Raw genomic sequence first — 25,552 nt, 5'->3', positions numbered from 1 at the left:
TAATCTTGATGACAAAAAGATATATCTTGTTATTATTAGTGCTAACCTTTTAGAGCATGAAGAAGAGAGATTATTGAAAACTCTGAAGAAGCACCAGGCTGCTATTGGATATACTCTTGATGATCTTAAGGGCATTAGTCCCACTCTATGTCAACACAAAATAAATTTGGAGGAAGATGCCAAACCAGTTCATGATCATCAACGACGATTAAACCTAAGATGAAGGAAGTGGTAAGAAAGGAAATACTAAAGCTTCTTGAGGCATGTATAATTTATCCCGTTGCTGATAGTCAGTGGGTAAGTCCTGTCCATTGTGTCCCTAAGAAGGGAGGTATTACTTTCGTTCCTAATGGTAAAGATGAGTTGATCCCGCAAAGAATTATTACAGGATATAGGATAGTAATTGATTTCCGAAAATTAAATAAAGCTACTAAAAAGACCATTACCCCTTACCTTTAATCGATCAAATGCTAGAAAGATTATCGAAACATACACATTTTTGCTTTCTAGATGGTTATTCTGGTTTCTCTCAAATACCCGTGTCAGCCAATGATCAATCAAAGACTACTTTTACTTGCCCTTTTGGTACTTTTGCTTATAGACGTGTGCCTTTTGGTTTATGTAATGCACCTGTTACCTTTCAAAGATGCATTATGGCTATATTCTCTGACTTTTGTGAAAAGATTTGTGAGGTTTTCATGGACGATTTTTCCGTCTATGGATCCTCTTTTGATGATTGCTTAAGCAACCTTGACCGAGTTTTGCAGAGATGTGAAGAAACTAATCTTGTCTTGAATTGGGAAAGTGCCACTTTATGGTTAATGAAGGTATTGTATTGGGGTATAAAGTTTCTGAAAGAGGTATTGAAATTGATAAAGCTAAGGTTGATGCTATTGAAAAGATGCCATCTCCCAAGGACATCAAAGGTATAAGAAGTTTCCTTGGTCACGCCAGTTTTTATAGGAGGTTCATTAAGGACTTCTCAAAAATTTCTCGGCCTCTCACTAATTTATTACAAAAAGATATACCATTTGTTTTTGATGATGATTGCGTAGAAGCATTTGAAATACTTAAGAAAGCATTGATCTTTGCACCTATTGTTCAGCCACCTGATTGGAATTTATCTTTTGAAATTATGTGTGATGGCCCACATCTTTATAAAGGAGTAGATGGAGTTATTAGAAGTTGTGTACCTAATCATGAACAAGAACAGATCCTACACAAGTGTCACTCCGAGGCTTATGGAGGACACCACGCTGGAGATAGAACTGCACATAAGGTATTGCAATCCGGTTTTTATTGGCCTACTCTCTTCAAGGATACCCGTAAGTTTGTCTTGTCTTGTGATGAATGTCAAAGAATTGGTAATATTAGTAGACGTCAAGAAATGCCTATGAATTATTCACTTGTTATTGAACCATTTCATGTTTGGGGTTTTGATTTTATGGGACCTTTTCCTGCCTCTAAAGAATACACACATATTTTAGTTGCTGTTGATTACGTTACTAAGTGGGTAGAAGCTATTCCAACTAGTAGTGTTGATCATAACACCTCTATTAAGATGCTTAAAGAAGTTATTTTTCTGAGGTTTGGAGTCCCTAGATACTTAATGACTGATGGTGGTTCACATTTTATTCATGGTGCTTTCCGTAAAATGCTTGCTAAATGTGATGTTAATCATAGAACTGCATCACCTTATCACCCACAGTCTAGTGGTCAAGTAGAATGGAGTAATAGAGAGCTCAAATTAATTTTGCAAAAGATTGTTAATAGATCTAGAAAGAATTGGTACAAGAAACTTGATGATGCATTATGGGCCTACAGAACTGCATATAAAAATCCTATGGGTATGTCTCCATATAAAATGGTTTATGGAAAAGCATGTCACTTACCTCTAGAACTAGAGCATAAGGCTTATTGGGCTATTAAAGAGCTCAATTATGATTTCAAAATTGCCGGTGAGAAGAGGTTATTTGACATTAGCTCACTTGATGAATGGAGAACCCAAGCATATGAGAATGCCAAATTATTTAAAGAAAAAGTTAAAAGATGGCATGACAAAAGAATACAAAAGAGTGAGTTTAATGTAGGGTATTATGCATTGCTATACAACTCTCGTTTAAGATTTTTTTGCAGGAAAACTTCTCTCTAAATGGGAAGGTCCTTATGTTACCGAGGAGGGCTATCGTTCCGGTGCCATAAAATCAACAACTTCGAAGGCACAAACCCAAATGTGGTGAACGGTTAAAGAATTAAACATTATATCTCAGGTAATCCTATAAATGTTGAAACCAATTTTATTGAAACCATTACCCCAGAAGAATACATAAGGGACACTTTCCGGAACGTTTCAGACTCTGAAAAGGAATAGGTATGTGGTACGGTAAGTAAAGCGACTCCAAAACTGTTTGTATGGCAATATTTCTCTGTTTTGGAATATTTAGAAAAATAGAAAAATAAGAAGCAGTCCGGGAAGGACACAAGGCCTCCACGAGGGTGGAGGGCACGCCCTACCCCCTGAGCGTGCCCCCTACCTCGTGGGCACCTCGTGTGCTCTCCGGACTCCGTTTTCTTACACATCACGTATTTTGGTCATTAAAAATTCATTATATAACCTCCCGAAGGTTTTGACTCCCATATCACGCAAATATCTCCTGTCTTTGTTTCGAGCTGTCCTGCTGCAGATTTGAGCAACATGTCGTCCTACAATTCGGAAGGAGAGAGCTATGTGGCTGACTACCTTGCAGATCCTAAAGTCTATGGGGATGTGGAGCATTGTGGTTGGACTACGGAAGAAGAAGAGGACTATCAACCTAAGGGAAAGGAGGAGATGAGCTCAGATGAAGATGAAGTCCCACTACCTCAACCTGGGGACATGCATGTGGAGTTCAAAAAGTCAAGCCTCCCAGATAAAGTAAAGAAACCTAAGATCGAGTTTATCCCCTTTCGCCTCTTGTAGGAATACAAGAAGGAACTATGCAAAAAGATACTGAGCCTGGAGCAGGAGATCGAGGACCTAAGGGACCAAAATTCTGTCCTCAAGCGCAAATTAAGGAAGAAGCCTATGCCATCAACAAAACCATCACCTTCTCCACCAACAAAGAAGAATTGAGTACATGGGTATGGGCACTCCCCTTGGCATCTGCCAAGCTTGGGGGAGTGCCTCGGTATCGTATCACCATCACTTTTATCTTTACTGTTTTTCTTAGTTCGATCCTTTTGGTAATATCTGGATCTAGTAGAATAAAGTTTTAGTATGATCTAGTTGTGAGTTTTGCTTCATGATCCTTCTATGTAATCGAGTCCGTGAGCTATATATAATAAAGATTAGTGTTGAGTCAAGGGCTTGATTATTTTGCCATGATCTTGAGTGAATAAAAGAAAAGAGAAGGAAATAAAATGAAACAAAGAGATCATATGGATCTTATGGAGAGTAATGGGCTCACATAGAAAAAGTATGATGAATAAAAGTTGGTGAGAGTTGACAAACATAGTTTTGGTCATCGTTGCAATTAATAGGAAGTAATAAATAAAGAGAGGTCTTCACATATAAATACACTATCTTGGACATCTTTTATGATTGTGAGCACTCACTAAAAATATGACATGCTAAAGAGTTGACGTTGGACAAGGAAGACAACGTAATGGGTTATGTTTTCTTACATCTGAGATAAATTATATTGTCATGGATCATCCAACATGGTTGAGCTTGCCTTTCCCCCTCATGCTAGCCAAATTCTTTGCACCAAGTAGAGATACTACTTGTGCTTCCAAATACCCTTAAACCAGTTTTGCCATGAGAGTCCACCATACCTACCTATGGATTGAGTAAGATCCTCCAAGTAAGTTGTCATCGGTGCAAGCAATAAAAATTGCTCTCTAAATATGTATGACTTATTAGTGTGGGAGAAAATAAGCTTTATATGATCGTGTGATATGGAAGGAATAAAAGCGACGGACTGCATAATAAAGGTCCATATCACAAGTGGCAATATAAAGTGACGTTCTTTCGCATTAAGATTTTGTGCATCCAACCATAAAAGCGCATGACAACCTCTGCTTCCCTCTGTGAAGGGACTATCTTTTACTTTCATCTCCTACCTTGCATAAGAGTCATGGTGATCTTCACCCATCCTTTTTACATTTAATCTTTTGGCAAGCACAACATGATGGAAAGATCCTGGCATATATGGCTAATTGGATGCGAGTTTTCATGAACTATTATTCTTGACATTACCCTTGAGGTAAAACGTTGGGAGGCAAAACTATAAGCCCCTATCTTTCTCTGTGTCCGATTAAAACTCCATACCCATAAGTATTGCGTGAGTGTTAGCAATTGTGAAATACTATATGATAGTTGAGTATGTGGACTTGCTAAAAAGCTCTTCTATTGACTCTTTCCTATGTTATGATAAATTGCAATTGCTCCAATGACTGAGATTATAGTTTGTAAGTTTTCAATGAAGTTTATGATTCATACTTGAAATTGTGATTGAATTATTACTCTAGCATAAGAGATCATATGACAAGAACTATATAAGTTGCTGTTCTAAGAATGATCATAATGCCCTCATGTTTGTATGTTATTTTTATCGACACCTCTATCTCTAAACATGTGGACATATTTTTTGATTTCGGCTTCGCTTGAGGACAAGCAAGGTCTAAGCTTGGGGTGTTGATACGTCCATTTTGCATCATGCTTTTATATCGATATTTATTGCATTATGGGCTCTTATTACACATTATGTCACAATACTTATGCCTCTTCTCTCTTATTTTACAAGGTTTACATAAAGAGGGAGAATGCCGGCAGCTGGGATTCTTGGCTGGAAAAGCAGCAAATATTAGAGACCTATTCTGCACAGCTCCAAAAGTCCTGAAACTTCACGGAAGTCATTTTCAAAATATATAAAAAATAATGAGCGCAAGAAGTTCCAGAGGGGGGCCACACCCTGCCCACGAGGGTGGGGCGCGCCCTACCCCCCTGGGCGCGCCCCCTGCCTCGTGGGCCCACTGGTGGCCCTCCGATTCCCATCTTCTGCTATATGGAGTCTTTCGATGAGGAAAAATATCATAAGCCATCTTCCCGGACGAGACTCCACCGCCACGAGGCGGAACCTTGGCGGAACCAATCTAGGGCTCTGGCGGAGCTGTTCTGCTGGGGAAACTTCCCTCCGGGAGAGGGAAATCATCGCCATCGTCATCACCAACGCTCCTCTCATCGGGAGAGGGAAATCTCCATCAACATATTCACTAGCACCATCTCCTCTCAAAACCCTAGTTCATCTCTTGTATCCAATTCTTGTTTCTAAATCTGGGATTGGTACCTGTGGGTTGCTAGTAGTGTTAATTACTCCTTGTAGTTGATGCTAGTTGGTTTATTTGGTGGAAGATCATATGTTCAGATCCTATATGCATATTAATACCCCTCTGATTATGAACATGAATATGCTTTGTGAGTAGTTACGTTTGTTCCTGAGGACATGGGAGAAGTCTTGCTATTAGTAGTCATGTGAATTTGGTATTCGTTCGATATTTTGATGAGATGTATGTTGTCTCTCCTCTAGTGGTGTTATGTGAACGTCGACTACATGACACTTCACCATTATTTGGGCCTAGAGGAAGGCATTGGGAAGTAATAAGTAGATGATGGGTTGCTAGAGTGACAGAAGCTTAAACCCTAGGTTATGCGTTGCTTCGTAAGGGGCTGATTTGGGTCCATATGTTTCATGCTATGGTTAGGTTTACCTTAATACATTTGCTGTATTTGCGGATGCTTGCAATAGAGGTTAATCATAAGTGGGATGCTTGTCGAAGTAAGGACAGTACCCAAGCACCGGTCCACCCACATACCAAATTATCCAAGTACCGAACGTGAATCATATGAACATGATGAAAACTAGCTTGACGATATTCCCATGTGTCCTCGGGAGCGCTTTACATCATATAATAGTTTGTCCAGGCTTGTCCTTTGCTACAAAAATGATTGGGCCACCTTGCTGCACTTTATTTACTTTTGTTACTTGTTACTCGTTACAAATTATCCTATCACAAAACTATTTGTTACCTATTGTTTTAGTGCTTGTAGAGAATACCTTGCTGAAAATCGCCTATCATTTCCTTCTGCTCCTCGTTGGGTTCGACACTCTTACTTTCGAAAGGACTACGATAGATCTCCTATACTTTTGGGTCATCACGGCTGGAGGAAGACATGACTGAAGAAACATGACAGACTGTAAAAGCACTAGAAGTACTTAACAACCTTAACTGAAACCAGCAAGGCCACTTAAAAACCATAGCTGAAACCAGTATGAGTACTTATACAGGTTCAACCATAAAAAGCACGCCTCGAACAGTGCTACTTTGACTACATTTAACCAATGGGTGAGGCTGCCAAGCCCCAGGACAAGGCCTAGGTGCCACCCCGCGCATCCACAACCTTCTGAAAGTGGCTTCATCTCGCAATGTGGTCAATAAACAGGATATTCGCTTTAGAGCCATGGAAAACCAGGAACATAATCTTCTGTCCTATTCTCGAAGATGGAAGGGCCTTCATTATTTGAGACCACCCAAGGATAAGTATCTTTTCACCTCCAAGGGGAATGGAGTATGTCGACATAAACATCATGTTGTGACCAAGCGCAAGTCTGACCCGCCATGGTTAGGCATCTGTATAGGAACAATAGACCATGGCAGTTCCTGTTTCAAGAAGATCACAAATGTAAAACTGTGCATAAGCAAGAGTTTATGAACAACATATATAACAGAAAATAGCACATACCATAAGTTTCTCAACACAGTTGGACCTGTTCAACGAGTGCAGTAGTGGCACACATATCCCATGTGGCCTTCCACCATTGAAACGCCCCACAAGGACCTCTAGACAATCAATAAAGTGTAGGAACTTGTGGATGTCGTCCAAGTCAACTTCAGTGCCATGAGTAACAGTCAAGTTCTTATAGAATAACAAACGAGTAGCGTGCTTAACTCTAAAAAACCTACACGTGCCACCAATTATAAGAAAATATTAGTTAGAAGTAGCATCTTCGTGAGAGATTCATTGCTACTTCAAAAGTTAAATTGTGATTAGTTAGAAAGAATAGGTGAATTAAGAAGTAATCGAGGCAAGAAGCAAGAACCAGATACAAAACTAACATGGATGAACAATTGGAACGACGTCAGGGTGGAAGATCGTAGTGAAGATGAGACCAGGTTCTGCTATTTCCATCAACATTCGTGCACCAACTTTCTGTCCGTAACACTTGAGAAAGTTTATCCAAGTTTGGCCATAAAAAAGCAGCGATCTTCTTGGTTCATGAACCCAACTCGAAACTTATATCCATGGCTTGTCTTCACTGTGACCATTAAACTGGTGTATTCAGTTATGGCAAGGTCAAGCATCCTGAGTACATTTGTTCTGGTAGAGCAAGGAATCCACTGCATGAAAAATAATATGAGAACACAATGTATTCCCTATATCCAAATCTAGAAATAATTTCCTCCTTCACGTTAGTGTTGACCATGGTACTAGTACCTTTTATCCAAATATAGCAATCCAAATTTCCAAATTAGTCGACAACATGTTCAAAAAACCCCACCCTCCCGGATATAAAAGAGGATTCTAGGAACATACTATGCGTGTTTTAAAACCCTGTGTTAGGATGAGAAGGAACAAGTGTGGCATCTCACTGAGGGCGTAGAAACCTGTACGGTCCTCACACTTTGGGAACTGCAAATGAAACACACTACATTCAGTAGGAAGAAAAATGCATCAACAGTAGCGGCTGCCATCCTAGGAGTACCCGCGACCAAGGGACTTGGATTTATCTGGGATGGTTGAAGAATTTGTACCAGGTTCTCCATGAGAAAACCTTATGTAATCGTTGAGCGGGGTTTTCTCTGAACAACAGACGAGGGAGAAGGGGATTCAGGCCCAGTGAAATATTGCTGCTTTGTCCGTCCAGCTTACTACTAAAGCTGGAAAGGTGGGGTTTTTTGTGATTTGACGGCTCATTGGGCATTACTGCGGTGCTACGACCGGGGTGTGTCTACCGTGCAGTTGTGCACTCTAATTTGATGCATATGGCACGTGGACCCCGTTTCCGGATGCCCCACATATCAGCGAAAGGAAGTAGAAAGACAGGAGTAACTAGTTACACATAAATATATTTTTGACAGACAGATACTCCCTCTGTAAAGAAATATAAAGATCTTTTGTATCACAACTTTATACATAAGAAAAATCAAGGGGAATTTATATAACATATATAATTATAAAAAATAGAGTTTTTTTAACATGGTATAGACGAGTTGGTGATCATGGTGTGCGTGCCATCTTGCAATATAGGCTGTCCGATTTATATATGACGGATAGGAAGGAAACTCTGGCAATTTTGCAAAAAGGTACCCACACACCTCTCCACATTTGCAAATAAGGCCCTCCCTCATTCATCCTTTTCTCTCACAACATAAAATACTCATACATATGCATCTTGGTGTTACGTGCAACACACGGGCATTATGGGGGTTCAGCTGAGAAATACTCAGGCAGGCTCACGGTTTTGGACTTTGGGCCATAGGCCGATGGGCCTGCATGTTTGGGGGACCATGTGTTCGACCTCAGCGCTTTTCATATTGCAAGCGGTCGGTACGACGCTGGTTTTAGATGCGGTCGCAAGGCGAATACACAAAATTGAATAAAGCACGGTAGCTGTTGGAATGAAATCAAACGACATTTCCTATAAAGCAATCAGAGTTGCAATTCTATCAACGATACTATCATACTACTTATACACACAGGACACTTGTTTCACCATGCCAGGGTATTACATCAAAATCTCTTGGAGGATAGAGTAGTTCGGTAGTTGCGTGCTGCTACTAAAGAATTTCGATGTTGATTTGGACCAGCTCTCCTTGTTGAGAAAGTTCGATTTTCACATCATCCCCTACCGCAAGATATGATTTAGATTTGAACCTTGACCATCCTTTAGCATCAATCATCATGCGACCATCCTTTTTACTAACGGTATATTGAGCAGGTTCATTCACACCAAGGCTACGCATGGTAAGAGAAACTTGGCCACAGTTTCCCTGATTGTTGAACGACTCCCACGTTGCTCTAGGAATTCCCTGTTTGCAAAGAAGAAGACATACACAAACAGTTAGATCAACACAGTAAATCATGTGAAACAACATGGAGAGAAAAAAGAACGAAGCACTTGGGCGGCCAATGCTTACCAAGAAGGTGGACATGTCGGTTTTTGTAAGGACTTTGGTATATGAAGTGCGAACTACAGCCCAGTCTGTTGCCGCTGCAACTGCTGGTTCCGTTGTCGCTGCACGGGCCAGAGCAGATTCAAGTGCAAGTGTTGGTGCAGGTGCCAAAGCCGTTGCTGGTGCCCGTGCCGGTGCGACTGGTAGTGCCGCTGCTACTGCTGGAGATGGTTCTCCTTGTACAGCTGGTGCCAGTGTTAGAGCAAGTGCCGGTGTCGATACCCGATCCTCCGGTAGATCAGCCTAATCCGCAGACGCGGTTGGTGCCCAATCCTCCGCCGGATCAGAGTGAGCTGCTGCCGCTGTCAGTGCAAGAGCAACTGTTGGTGCTCGATCCATTGCTGAGGGTGGTACCGATGTGCGAGACAGTGGCGATCTTGTCTGATCTGCTATGATTAGCTTTCTAACTTGATCCATTATTTTTCTTCATTTCTTTAAAACGTGAGAAGGACTAATTGTGGCGTGTTTGTTAAACCAAACTGCAGTTCATCATAGGGATTCAGCTTGTACTCAGACAACAGACTGATCCAATTTTTTCCAGTAATATAAGTGATGGATAGTGCCTTCGTTACTAACATGACATAATAAGTGAAACCCGCAAAAATATCCATCGTAGAGCAAACCAAACGGTTTATTCTGTGATGAATGTCACATGGCAAAACCTGCATCGTAAAATTGCAGCAAAAGAAAGAAAACAATACATTAAATAAATAAGATTTAGACAGTAAATCAATGAGATTTACTTGATCTTACACGAGTGAATCCTTACCAGGAAATCACTATGTTGAAGTACAAAACAGAAGATTGGTCGTCCAACTATGCGTGGCATGCATGGCCCCCGCCTACTGCCAGAAGCACGACAGTCCAAAAGTCGTGACAAATCGTATGGACCGAACATCCATGGGACTGGAAATCCTGGTGGGTGCGATAAACCCTGCAATGCATACAGATATTGGAGTGTAACCATAATTGACAAACCGTCCTCACAAAAAAGATTATCTGGATACTTCAAAATATATAGACTAAACTGAGTGGACAGACATTAACATAGACTGTTCTCAGGACTCACCACACACCGAAAGCGGTAGTACTAAACAATACAGGGTTCACAAACACAAATCATGTACTGAACAATAGTACTTACTACACACAAGCAAAGTTGCACTAATTAAACTCTGAGGACTATTTCTTGCCACCGACCTACGGGATGAACCCCGCATAACTGACTAGACCATGGACTTTGTGAGAGATGTCTACCGGCACCATCACCATCTCCTCAACCTTGGAGAACCTAACAGAGTGGTCTTTCCACTCATAAACATGACGATGAAGACATGCCGCATCAGATTTGTCAGGAAGCTTTACAAGAACCACACCCTTCATAATCTAAGGCATAACTAGGAAATTGGTGTGGTCAAGTACAGCCTCGAGAACACGCCTGGCAACAGTGCTACAGGAAAACACTAGTTCAGGACACGTGGCAACAAGGACACAACAGCTAGATAGTTTAGCAGTAGAACTCATCCTCAGGTCTTCCAGTTCACACGGCATGACTTTGAGAACTTCATCTCCACCACGGACCTGGTTCTAATTCAAACAGAAAGCAAATATTTTATTACTACCTCCGTTCAGAAATATAAGATGATTTTTGATATTTTACTCCATATATGACTACATATACACACAGAAATGAGTGAACAAAGACACTAGAACAAGTCTTCAAAGGCATGAGAGCAGAGGGATTACTTGCAATATCCATAACACAAGGTACTGATGCAAATATACCCTCTTCAAAGGTAGCATTGATGTTAATAAAGTAGTTGAAAGTAATCTATAAGAAATCAGTGTCAACCTCTCGCATGTTTTGGTCAAAAGAGGAATTTAGAACCGCCATTTGGCACAGAAAAATCACATGCAAGATCACCCAGGAAGTGGTACTACTAGTACTAGTATTGTGTGTTAGATGGAAAAACACGATCAAGATCGATAAAAAGATCATCAAGAAGAGATATTACCTGGACTTGCTTAATGAGGGATCCCGGAGAGGAGGGCTTGGACAGGGGGATGGCTGTGAGCTTGTCTGTGGTAGTCTCGGCGGGGTGCTTGCGCTTCTTCGTACCATGAGCCTCGAAGGTTTTTGCCAGAGCCATAGACACCACTTCGGCTGGTGCTCCAGCTTCCATCAAGAAACTATCAAATAGAAATAAAAGAAAAGAAACCATAATCACAAACCCAAAAAGAAGAACAGAGAGGGAGTTATAGGATCAGTCTCAGGGTTGCAAGACTGGGCCTGGGCCAGAATCGACACCATTGATGCGCTCACCTTTCCTTCTTTGGGAGAGAAGAACAATGGCAGAAGCAGATCGAGGTTTTCTTGAAGAAATGAGGAACAAGATGAGGGAGAAGCGAGGGTTGGGTAGAGAGGAAGCTGAGAGAGAAGAGTGAAATGATGGTTGCTATGTCCGCCCAACTTACTTCTAGAAAGGAGGGGGGTTTTGTGCTTTGATGGCTAATTGGGCATTACTGCGATGCTCCGGTCGGGGAAGTCTACCGTGCAGTTGGGCACTCTACTACGGAGTAATTTAGTGCATGGCTGGTGGACCCCGATGGTGGATGTCCCACACGTCGGCGAAAGTGAGTAGCAAAGTCCTCGACCAATGTTTTTTCTGAAGAAAAAAATGATTACGTCAAGCGTTTCCACTCTTACGACAGAGGAGTGCGAAACACGGTAGCTACTTGAACATACACAGTGCTCCTACTACTAGGCATGTGAAGTGGTTCATACGTCAGTACTACATAATCTTGTTGCTAGTGTAGTAAGATATGACAATAACAAATGATGTTGTGCGCATGTCAACTATATGAATAGTAATGTAACATAGTACCGCTTTTTCGACCGTCCGGTCGAGAATGAACGGTGAGATCTATGTTAACAGAACTAGGTCTACAATGCACGGAGAGTATGGTGCTACAGTACTCCACAAAACATGAGCCATATGAAGCATGGCGACTCCGTGTTAGGTAGGGTGTATTTGTGCACGGGATGGGAGCAAAAGTTCCCTTCTCGACCCACTTTTGGGTGTTTGGCAGAGTGCATGAAGGGTGCATGAGTTCACACTAGTAGGTTAACAAAAATACAAGAAGAGGGAACAACTATATTGAGATGAGAATGCAACCAAACATACCCACATGCTTTGTGCTACAGTGACTGATCTGCACCGTCTGATGTTGATCGAACAGTCATGTTGCGCCGGGAGATGGACATGCCCATGCAGGGACGCCTAAACACCACCAAAGTCCATCTACTTCTCAAGGCACATGAAGTTGGTGGTGCAGGTTGCAACGACCTGCAGAACCCGCTCCCGGTCAAGGGGAGCCAACTCGTCAAAGACGGCGTCCAATGGCACGAATGGATTCCGATGACGGAGCCTTGAGAGGATTCGCCCGGCAACAGCGAATGCAGCCCGCAACCCCTCCCTGTCCAGCTCCGCCCCCACCATCACGCGGAGACGGCTCAGCTCCTCGGAGATATAGGTGAAGAAGGAGACCAGGTCAGGAAGCCGCAGCTCGTCGAAGTTGACAGGGTGGTCGAACGGGTTTAGCCCGATGGCCGGCATGGTCGCGCTAGAAAGACGTTAGGCATCGCGCAGCCGCAACACGTGTGTGGCAACTTTGTCCCAACTGCTCCCACTTTTAATGTCGTCGGAGCTGTAGTTTAAAATCAACCCGGCACTACCCGGTATCGCTACAATCTTCTCTCTTCCTCTATGATGCCCCTGTCGTCTACCTCCAACCAGCCAGACCTAAACGTACGCCATGCTGCACCACGATGGTCTGCCCTTAGTCTTCCAGTTTCCTGAGGAAGACACCCAGCCGGAGTCTCCAGAACATAAGGCGCTTTGGGACGAGCTTGAACCGGCCTTGCGGGAAGACACTGTGCCTGTCCCCACTCCCGTTCCGGTTCCTGTCGCCCCGACTACGCCAGCGCCCATCCCCGTGGCATTGATGGGTTGAGAGCCGCACATTGTCGCCGAGCTTGATGCCACATGATTCCACGAGGTCCCTGCCGACTTTCACGCGCCCGTGCACCTGCCAGCGCATGTGCCTGCGTGTGCACTACCGCGCACGCCTGTGCCGGTGCCCGTGCACCTACCAGCGCAGGTGCCTGCGCATGCACTGACGTGCGCGCCCATGCCGGTGCCCATGCACACGAATGTCTCTGCCGCGCCGTTGCCAGCGCCTGTCCCCGCGCGGGTGCTAGTGCCCCCCTCAATGGCATGGATGGCCGCCGTCGACCGCTTCCTTTCACCAACGCCACTCGCCTAGTCCCGCCAGTTGACTCGCTCCTGGAGACCAAAGTCCAGAACATTGTGGCCTTACTTGAAGCTAGGGCCAACATCCAGGAGTACGCCAACAATGGCGCAAGACGCTGCCGTCGCCGTCACCGTCGATTAGTGGCCCGACGATACTCAGAGCACGACAGAGGAGCCGCTTCCCACCGCAAGACGCCCCCGCCGCCTCCATGTAATCTAAATTTGCCATGAAAAATGTTCGGATTGCCATGCTTAAAATCTGAATGTTTATCATTTCCGTTTATTTTCGATCGATCATCGTATGAATGTAAAGTTGGACTCAAACTAAATGAAATCTATTGTTTGATCGATTGAATGTTCTGCTAGAGCCGTATCAAATCTATCCCTAATAATAAAGCACGGATTGACTCCTTGGGTTCACAGTCACAATACACTTTCTTTTCATGAATTTACACTTTCAGTTTGAATTTAAAACATGTACGCGAGATAGTACGAATTCGGGGAACCGTCTCAAACCCGCAGTCCGTGCCCATAGAGGTTCCGAACGTAGTTTAATCTAATGGCTTGCGTTCTCCTTATGCCCTAAGATCGAACTAACATAGGCCGATATGAGCCCAACGAGGCCGGCCCATGAAGTCGTTCGTGTAGCCGCATCCCATAGCGATTCTAGCCCAACGAAGGCGGCCCAAAAAAGGGGTAAAAAAGGCCATTATTAGACATATTTGCCACAGCAGGAATTCGATCTCGGAACCTCCCTGTCCTGCAATTAATCCGCTACTAACTGAGCTAGCGAGTGTTTTGATTAATCCCACCTCGCCACTTTATATCTCCTCCTCCTAATTTACATAGGATTTCAGTCGACATTGCAACGTGCAACGAGATAAATAATAATGAAAGAAAAGGATTTGAGACGGGGGATACTGATATAAGGAAAGCCTTCCACGCCGAAGAAAATTTGAGAAAGAAATTTGTGCTGCAAGGGATATAATAAGGAAGGAAAAGGAATTGCGACGGGGGATAATAAGGAAAGCAATCCACACCGAGGCAAAGGATTGGAGAAGGAAATTGCGATACGAGAGAAATAAGGAAAGCAAAGCGCTACAATAAATTAAGAGGCTTCCGTTCGAGGAGAAGAGGCAGGAAAGATCATGTCAAGAAAAAAATTATAAAGGAATGATTTTGGTGTATTGTACATGCGTGCTTGTGTGTTCCAGCCGTCCGCAAAGATCAATCTACCTGTGTATGCGTACTCATGTTATGAACTCTGGGTAATGTTTATCGGCATAAGGCTGCGAGAGGGAATAATAAGAGGACGGATGAAGGGATGCCAATCCTTTTGGTTGATTTTGTTCGCTTTTCCTTGATGAATGAAATCAACTATTTTTGGTGATATAAATTTCTTATTAAGAGAGGTAAACCGTCCATAACATGCCAAATTTGTGGATTGATTTCATGTGAACCGACCTACTGGAAGATTTTATTCCCTTTTTGCCAACTTAACATACGGCAGCTTCATGAATCAATTCTGGTAGCTTCAATCGAATAGTTCTAGATTTTTTAGCATTTCATCTCATCCAGTAGTTTGATAGTTTTTTATAGACTAGAAACAATCTTATGATATTTATTTACCATTCCAAAAAATTAATTTTTGTACCACACTAAAAATAATTTAATGTTGATGTAATGTCCAAGTTCACCATCCAATCAAGCATCTTGAAAGATAAGCCTCACTATGCAAAGGAATAAAAATACAGTTATAATTTTTAAAGGAATTAAACCGTTTACCACACAAAAAAGAACTAATCAGTTAGAATCTGAACCAATATAACTGAGCCAGCTATTACTTTTAAAATGCAGTGGTGCTGAAATAGGGAGGTGCACATTCTTGAGTTCTTAGGACATGCTCGTCGGGGATGTGTGATATTATTTTTCTCCCATTGCAAAGCACGGGCATGTTTTGCTAGTTAAATATAAAACGTAATCAAGCCACATGTATTCCTTCTCATCCAACGACCGAGACTGCTTTAATGTCGAGTGCTCAACATGTTTAGCGTGCAGTTAATTTCATGCCAAAAATAGTGCTAATCACATAATAACACGCAAATAATATCCTACTTAATATCCACATGCACTTAATATACTTCCAAATTAACGTGCATTCCACGTACACATTGACTAGTACTACTAGTACATGAAACTAGTGCCGTAACTTGTGAACGCGTCCATATATGGTCAACGGCAACATCGCCCACGAGTTCTTCGTGTTTGCCCATGCGTCTAAATGCAATAGGGGAGGAGAGAGAAAGCACACATGGAACCCACCAGTAAGTGAAGGCGAATAGTACGTGCTAACGAGTCGATCCCACTAATGTACTAAAAGTAATATTACATGTTATCCATTAAATAGGCTATGGTAATATAAAAACATTATATGAACAAAGGGGGTACAACAAACATTGTTGTTCTACGTATGTTGCCTATTGACGTGCGGCTTGAAGGCCCTAGTTGCATGTTTGATCCTCATCCTTTATTTTCTTAATTTGTATATGGGTCCAAATTTGTTTCATGGCAGGTGGGCCCCTCGGTGTGTGGTTTGTGGCACTTTAATTTGTGGGTCGAAATTTGTTCCATTCGAAGTGGACTATCAGTGTGTAGTTTTGTAGCTTATTTGTCATAATCAGAGTTTTTGCAATAATACCATGGTGCGATGTTGAAGGCGAGAAAGGACGTGCAAGAGAGCGATGACCGAGCCAGAGGGAAATCAATTGGGGGAGGTGCGGGGGTTGCAACGGTGTTTGAAGTAGTTCGGTGCCGAATACAAAAATATAATCTACCACCAGAATAAATTAATCCAAGGGTGGAGTCCCCCTCGCAACGTAAATAGCTCCGGCTTTGTGAGGGATGGAGAGGTAGCTTCAATGTGTGGAAGATACGGCATGAGAAAGTGAGGTCAATCGAGAGAAATATAGATAGAGAGACAAAGTGAGTGTGGTCCGACATTCATTGAACAGATATGTATGCTCTGAAGAGATATTGACCGATTGAGCTTTTGGGAAGGGCGAGGGCTGTAAGATAGAGCTTGAGAGATGATCCATTCACAGACATGTAGATATATTTTGTGCGTGGGAGGAAGCAAGGTCAATCGGTTACATATATAAAGGGAGAGAGATTGAGCGAGTGTGGGTCGTCGTGCGATCGAAAGAGTGATACGGGTTGGAGAGAGTGACCTAGATAGACAATGTGCGTGAGAGAGTATACAATATGAATATGTCGAATTGGGCTCAAACATGGAGATATATCGTTTGTGTCCGAGAAAGAGCAAGGTCAATCGAGACATACAAAGAGAGATAGAGAGAGAAGGGGAGGGAGAGAGAGAAATTGAGCGAGCGTGGCCCACCATGACGTCGAAAGAGTGAGGGCGGCTTGGATGGACAGAACTAGATAGACAATCTGCATGAGGGAGTATAAAGTGTGTCGATTGAGGCCCGAACAGGGAGATATATCATTTGTGTGTGAAAGAAAACGAGGTTAATCGAGACTCAGATAAACACAGCGAGATTGAGCCAATGTGTCCCGCCATGCAGAAGAAAGAGTGAGACGGTCTCGAGGGAGTGACCTAGATAGACAACGTGCGTGCGTGCACACGATAGGTTGGGGGCTAGATAGACAATGCATGTATCTATTGAGAGAGGGTGGGAGGGAGAGAGAGAGAGAAAGAGAAGATAGAGATAGAGAGAGAGAGAGAGCTCAGTATGGGGTGCAATGGCGGGTGTGTGAGGTAAATACATTTGGTAACAGAGTGGAAAAAGGGGGGTTGTATAGTTGAGAGAGTTAGAGATTGAAACATGGAGAGAAAGAATGAACGCGTGTCAGAAACCGATAGCTTCCTAAGGTGGTTAGGAGAGGAAGATTGACCGATACAGGAAGTACGTAGCATGTGTGCCGAGGGGGGGGGGGCTAAAAACAACATTTGAATGTAGATAGTACTAGACTTAATATCGATGTTTCAATTCGGTGTACATTGTAAGATTTGAACTGAGGACCATGCATATGGGCAATTATTTCGAATTCGTGCCATACTAGGTTTGGAAAAGTTGACATTGACTCGATTGTTGTGCTATTTTTGTAGGTCATATGTTTGAATCCATCCAAATGTTTTCTCACTACCATGGTGTTCATCATATACATATGAATTTGTATTCAAAAAGTAGCATGGGTACAGTGAAATGCGAAATCCACGTTAGAATTGGAGATCGCTATGTGACACACACTCTAATTCAAATAACTAATTATGTGACACACACTCTAATCCACATTAGCGTGGATACCATGGATACCGTTTCGGTTTTTTTCAAATAACTCCTCATTAATTAATTTATAGTATCTCGTTTCGAATGACTAATTATTTGCAAGGAAAACACATGCATGGTAATACATACAGATTCGTTTACAAATGAAAGAAGATTCGTTTGCATTCTCAAATCTCCTCTCAAATGTAGGCGCACCAGGAAGACCAGGGTCATGCCGTGGTGCTCACGTGTGTCAGATGCTTAGCACCTAGCCACCCCCCCCCCCCCCCCCCCCCCCCCCCCCCCCCCCCCCAGGACGACAACAAGATAAGTTCGCGCTTCCACGTTTTGGATTGAAATATGTGGCGGCCCCAATTCCAGCCCTGCAAAATCTCCCTTCTCCACCGTCCCCTTCCATGCCCAGATTGCTCAAATCCCAAATTCGCCACCAACCCAAGCAAAGTTTGAATCGCCCCTCATCTTGTCTCCTTCCCCACCTCTGTGCTGGACGACGACGACGAAGACGACAGTCGCGCTTCACACCGCACTGGAGCTACCTCATCTATGCCCTCGTCCACCGCACTGGGTGATCCACCGACAACGTCGGCCACCGCATCCGATATGCCTCACAGACACCGACTTCCATCGCATTAGGTGCGCTTCACCGACACCGTCTCCCACCTCACTAGGGCTACTTCACCGAGCACATGTCGCACCTCCGCCCCCCGATGCCGTTGAGGCTTCACCAACGGTCTCGTCCACCTCATCATAGCGCTCCGCTGCCACACAAGATCTGCATCCATGCGCGGCCAGCCAACGCCAGTGAATCACCCTCAATGGCTCTGAAGTGACCCGCACTCTAGCTAGGCAAGCATGCCCAAACACCAACCCGAACTAGGTATCCACACATCACTCCCTTGTGCATTGTTCCGACGATGTTTGGATATCCTTTCACTGCTCTCTTAGCTTACACGCCTATGCAACTATGACTTTAACAATTATTTCTTCTAGACATATCATCTGAAACTAGCAAAACCATTTTTTAGCGAAGCATGACGGCGCTACAGGATCTGGTACACATCATGCACACCCGTATAACCTTGTAAGTATCTGTCCTCCGGTACAAGAGCAAGGTCGATTCCTCTTATTTGATCAACCATTCGCCGTGTCAAAAATGCAGAGGGGGATGCAATGAGAACAAGGCCTGCACATCCAAGCAAGTGGTAACATGGACTTGTACATGGAACATCCCAAGCGCAAGCAGAGCTGCAGTGAGCCTGTAGAACGAGCTAGCATAAGTACCTGCACTTCTTTTAATTCATACTGGCATGCGTGTATGATTTGTGTGTAGTGGCGGATCCACAAATTCAAGTTACCAGGGGAGAACATTTAACTTAAAAAATACGAAGGCACTTGCACTCCGGAAATCAACATAACTTGAGAAATGTGAAGCTACATGCAATTTGAAAACCAGCTAATGATCCAAAGTAGTTCATATTATAAAACACTAAATGATGCAAGCACCAAAAACACAAAATGCAATATGGTGTACAAGGACTACTAACATGGTCTGTACCTGCTTGAATTATTCGTTCTTTGGCTGAAAATATCAAAGTGTAATTGCACCTATAACATGTGCGCAAACTGCATATCAATATATCTATCCTGCACAAGTATGCCAATAGTTTCAAACAATATATTAGAAAAGCATTTATGCTACGTTGTCATGATACGGGGACTTTCTGGTAGATGGCCTCGACGTTTCCTCAAGCCATGAAAGTGTACTATAATTTGCTTGTCATCAATGCCTGCAAATCTCTATGTCTCTCTCAACATAGCAGGTCATCATTAGACACTAAATCCTTCAATGGGAGCTTGCAAAATGCTTGCATTAGATCCCTCATTAGACACTATATGTTCATCACCGGGAGCATGTAAAATGTTTGCATCAAATCCTTCATTAGCAGTTTGTTCATTAGACACTTCAGGCTCAAGAACAACATGAACTCGTATGTTCGCACCGGAAACTTGATTAGTTACATTAGATTCAGTCAGTTCAGTATTGATTGGGGGAGTTATAAAATAAGTAGAAATTGGTTTCATTTTCTCATAGATTCCCTACATACAAGCAGTTTTACAACACCGCCAGCTTTAACTATTGGCCAGAAATTGCACAGTTGAATTAGATATAATCAGGGATGTGATGTACCTGCTCATTGCGCATGCTACTCTTGAAAGTTGCAACTGTCCGTTTGCGCAAGCTCGATGCCATGCCCGTGCTGCCGCTGCTGCCTCCCGCACAGGCTACACCCAGGGTTGGATCATCATCTTCTTGTCCTTCCGTTCGATTGAAGCCCGATGACCGCCCTCCAACGAGGGCGTGAGGAAGTGTTGTGTCGGTCTGTCCAACGGCGGCTAGGTTAGGAGCAAACCAGACTGGAGGCTAGAGCGAACAAATTGGGATTTTTCCTGCTGTCGATCGATATGGGAGGCACTTGTTTGAGCCGCGAGCCTGCTATAGGGCCTGCCTTGCACTTGTACAAATTGAAACATTTTTCTTCATTTTTTACATTGACTGCTTGGGCGTTGGGCTGAAAAAAACTAGCTTGGGCCAACTTGGACGACTCAAACTAGGTGCACACTTTCCAGCCACCCGAGGCGGCCGCCCATACCAGCCTCTATGGTGGCCTCGCCCTTTTTGTGTGTATGATTGGGATAGTGAAAAATATTTCAGTGGTGCTTTTGATTTACGCACAGAATGGTTGAATTGCTTGTTTCTATGAACTGAGTTCGCCAATAATGTGAAGGATGCCAGTCTTTTCATCCTATTGTAGATTGCTTAGATCTGGATATGCCAAATGTAATTGCATGAAATATATAGTAAAAGCTAGTGTGATGTGTGTGGCTACAACTAGTCTGACTACACGTCCTCCTATAACATATCAAGGATGCACCATCTTACCAGATTGACCATTCGACTTCTAATGCAGTGTGGGAAGAATGAAGTATTCGGACTGCGTATCCAAGCAATTGATGCCATGGACTCCTTCGTAGAACCTTGTAAGCAAAAAAGAAGTTGCTGTGTGCCTGTACAAAGAGCTAGCGTAAGTTCAGTTATCTACTTCTCGGAATTTTAGTTAGCCACTTATTGCAAAATTGTTCAATTACACTGCATGGCTTAATTTAGTTTGCTACTGATTACATAATGCCATAGCCTGTTAATCCTATTATAGACTGCGCCTATCTATGTGTTTGATACTTACTGTTAAGAATTACCTGTTTGTCTGAACTTAAATAGCTACTTAAGCACGTAGATAGCTGGTCATATGTACTTCTAGGGTGCAGCAGAATTCACGTGTAATTTACGTTCTGATACCCTATTTGTTTAAATGGTTTGTTGTTATCACTTGTAGTACTAGTAATTTTTCGATGTTCATAGATAGACAACTGTCAGGTTTATATGAGGGACGCCATCTTTTTAACTTATATATGTGTTGGAATCATTTTTGCTTACATCAAAGAAATTTACAGATGTATGTGTTGCTGGTAAATGGTACCGACTTGTTACTTTAATACGTTGCCAAGAACTTGTTAGTTTTCCTAGTTCATGTGTAATTAAATATGTTGCCAAAACCGGTTAGTTTTATTATATTGATGTTAGTTTCTTATGGCTCTTGCAAAACTTTATTTATTGATTGCTAACATTCATGTTTGCAGGATTCAACTGAAACTCCGTTGGCACAACAGGTTTGTTTTTCAGAAACTTCCTTGTTTACCTGGTTTGCTGCTGTAACTTGTTGCTGTAATCATCTTACCAACTTCAAGTTTTCAGGATCGAATTAGAAGTCCAATTGCACAGCAGGTACATTTTCAAAAATATATTTTTGTAATAGGTTTGCTACTGTAACTTGTTGCTATAATCAAGTTACTGACTACTCAACTTTTCAGGATCCAAGAGAAACTCCAATACCACAACAAGTTTCTTTTGCAAAACTTGTTTGTTTAACTGCTTTGCTGCTACAACCGGTTGCTCTAATCACGTTACTGGCTACTCAACTTTTCAGGATCCAAGAGAAATTCCAAAGCCACAACAGGTACCTTTTGCAGAACTTGTTTGTTTAACTGCTTTGCTGCTGCAACAACCAGTTACAATGATGTTAATAAGTACTTTTCAGCATCCAATTGAAACTCTTTAATTCCTTGTTTGTTTAGCTGGTTTGCTTTTATGACTCCCAGTTGAGATGTTTTGCTAACTTCAACTTTTCGGAATCCAATCGGAACTTTAATGGCAAAACAGGTTAGCCCAAGATCAAAGAGTGAGGTCCCCATGGACGTTGTATCATCCCATAGTAGTGGCAACGGCCCAATCGTGCATCTTGAATTGCCAACTACTGCTGCTCTAGAGGCTAAACTAGTGGTAGAAAGAGATTCTGCTTCTTCACATAGAGATGAAGTTGACATGTTGAGGAAGCAAACAATACAATCACAAGCAGTACTCAAGACAACCATTAAATATTTGGTGGATTTCAAAATGAAGCAAGTTGAGACTGACCGCATTGTTAAGGTCCTGAAGGAAAAAAGGAAATTAAATTCCCACTTGGTAAATCATACGTGAAATGTTCTTTCCATCGTTGAATAACCTTTGTGTTGTTTGTTCATGTAATCAATCAAACCATTTGTTTTAGAGGTCATGTAATAATTGTTTTTTGTTTTTTGGTTTGTAATTTTATTTGAGCACAAGTCTGTATTAATTGATAAGGCTCGGGGACATTTCATTTTGATTGTTGTGCCATACCTACAAATATGCCAATCGGGCTGAATGTGCATTCAACAATAATAGTAGTATAGATGGACCATAAGTGGCACGCATTGGAAAGGTCCAAGATGGTGTAGTAGCTTCGCTAAAAAAGGATACTGTTTTACCAAAACAAGTACAGCGGCCTGGCTTATGTATGTTAATTGATATTATTCATCCATATACTCTATAAGTGTTTATATGTCTCTTAGTTATGTACATTCTTGGTTGATTGACTCGGTATTTGAATCTTGATACATCGCTTGTGTACATATCTAAATGGGAGTACACATTATGCTGCGTGTGACATTTGAGTTGGACATAAAGTGTTCCAAATATTTGAATTCACCTTAAACTAGATTCTAGCTTCTGAATTTGAGTATCGGCATTTGTAAATCATATTCACATATGATAGTGGAATACATCTTTGTCGTGCTTTTGAAGATATATAAAAACACATAGAATGATTTATAAAGATTCGTATAGGAATACAAAATGGATTCGAATTTAGTTGCCAGGGTAAACGTGGATGCTTATTGTCCCAAAATTCGAAAGAAGTGGCAAAATGTCCACTCCCACGTCGGCTGCCCGCAGCCAAGTGTTTGGGAGATGGAAATTACCGTCTACCCATTACACAGACAATCCACCGGCCCGATTTGCATTGCTTTCAATAGGGGTAGGTTAGTAACTTCAATTAGACATGAGACGACCGCCTCTGAGCCCATTCTGACATGGTGGGCGCCAAGCATGTGCGGCAAAACACATTTGATTCAAGCTCGTGCGAAAGACCTCTGTTTCTCCCTCCATTTCCCCATTCATCTACGATGGGCAGCAAAATAAAGTCGACTCGGCCGAAATCGATGTAGGCAAATATTTTCAATAGGGGCAGGTTTGTAACTTCACTCGGACGTGACACAACCGCCCTACCTGTCAGCCCCGTTCATACACCATGGGCGCCAAAACACCCACTCCTCGCCCGAAATCGCTCAGGGAAAATAATCACGAGATGCGAGATTACTGTCCTATCCGCAACCGACGAGACGCCCAAATTTTAAACGGGGTCTAAGTTCGTAACTTTACCATATTTCAGACAGGCGCATCCCAAAAACATGGTTCCCCGTACCTCTCCCTCCATTTTCCCATTCATACACCGTCCGCGCTAGAACACCATCCCCACACCAGCCTCCTCCGTCCGCCACCCCATCCATCGCCGCCGTCCTCCCCGCATCCATTGCCAACGTGCTCCACCATGTCGGAGCCTACCAAGACCGCGCCGTCCACTTCTAGAGATGGATGTTTCTCATCCACGGTGATGGACCAAGAGCCTTGCATCGCGTCCTCTCGCTTCATCGGCGCCGTTGTCCTATTTGCCGGGGCCGCTCACACGACCTTCTCTTCCACTTCAACGGGACTTATCCCCCGATGCACCCGTCTAACATCGCAGATCTGCTTCAACTCCACTAATAGCCATCGCACCCCGATGCCTACATGGCGCCGCAAGAGAGGTGGTACTTCATATCTACTCAAATTTTTGATCTCAACCAGAAAATAGATCGTAACTTGATTACTCTACTTTCTTTTTAGCTCTTAGTATTTAGTTCTTAGTTCAAAGCAAACAACGGATGCTAAATATCATTTCTCCAGTTTGCAGCTTTAAATCTGCCATGGCACAGTCATAATATAGTTTAATTGATCATGCTTAGGGTTTAATTGATCATGTTGGTTCCGTGGTGGTCTCTTTAATAGCAATCGGCGGGGAAACCCTCTTTTGCTCAAAAAAATGCTTAGGGTTCCCCCTTTTATGATCACTATATGATCAAAATACGCGCTTCCTGTCATAATAGCACTGCTCCACCCATCTGAACAAGCTTAGTTGTTCAAATACGAATCTGATATTATTAAAACAAAGTCATTTAATTGGCCAGCTAAATGTTCCTAATTTAGTTTCGAAAATGCATGTTCGTCGCTCGGGTGTGTATCTCTATAGGGTGCCCATGATGGGCCGGCCCACCTTGGGATTTTTGGTTGTCCCAGGCCCCGATTCCCCTCTGTTCTGCTGCGCGCTTCCGATATCTACTCGCCCCCAGCCGCCTGCCTCGCCAGCAACTTGCCGTCCCCGAACGGCACGACTCTAGGAGGAGATCCAGACTAGCAGGAGGCCAGGAGCCGATCGCCCTACAGCGTCACTACTGCCCAGGCATGCCGCCATGCCTACCTTCCTAGTCTGTTCAGGGCTCATGCGTGCAGCACCCACTAAGCCAACCTGATTTATCCTGAGATACGTCCTCAACAGTCAGCACTTCAGCAGCCACTCCTCATCACCCATTTTCTAATTGATTCATTACTCATTCGGCAGGACTCTCATTAGGGTTTGTTGTGTTCTGAGTGCTACCTACACTTAATGGTTCAGATGTATTTCAGTAATCTTTAGTACCTGTAAAGTTCACAGGGTTTCAAAATTCCGGCCCTAGGAACAGACACTAGTCATTTTGGATTGTCGATCGTAGTGACATTGACCCAGATTACTACTGTAGGCCAGGTTTGTTGACAATTTTACTTGTCTTTCTTACTCATTCGATATGATATCCAATTATTCATGTCGATTAGTTGCAAACAGTAAGTGCTAAGACAAACTTCTTGATTCAGATTTTGGACGGCCTCTTACTGCAGTTACAATTCTACACACTTGTGCTAGTGAGCTCACAAGTAAATGACTGATTCACTACATCTATGCTTGCCTTCTCATATTTGTTGTCAATATTATTTCAGGGTGGATCACCCTGTTTCAAAATACTAGAACCACAGACATGAGTGAATAGTATTTCTCTGTGTGATCTCTTCCATCATGTCTGGGCAACAAACACAGCATTGAATAGAAAGAA

The sequence above is a fragment of the Triticum urartu genome, chromosome 4 (assembly GCF_003073215.2).
Source record: "Triticum urartu cultivar G1812 chromosome 4, Tu2.1, whole genome shotgun sequence".
Lineage (NCBI taxonomy): Eukaryota > Viridiplantae > Streptophyta > Magnoliopsida > Poales > Poaceae > Triticum > Triticum urartu.
The sequence above is the reverse complement of the archived record's forward strand: the minus strand, read 5'-3'. Positions refer to the sequence as shown.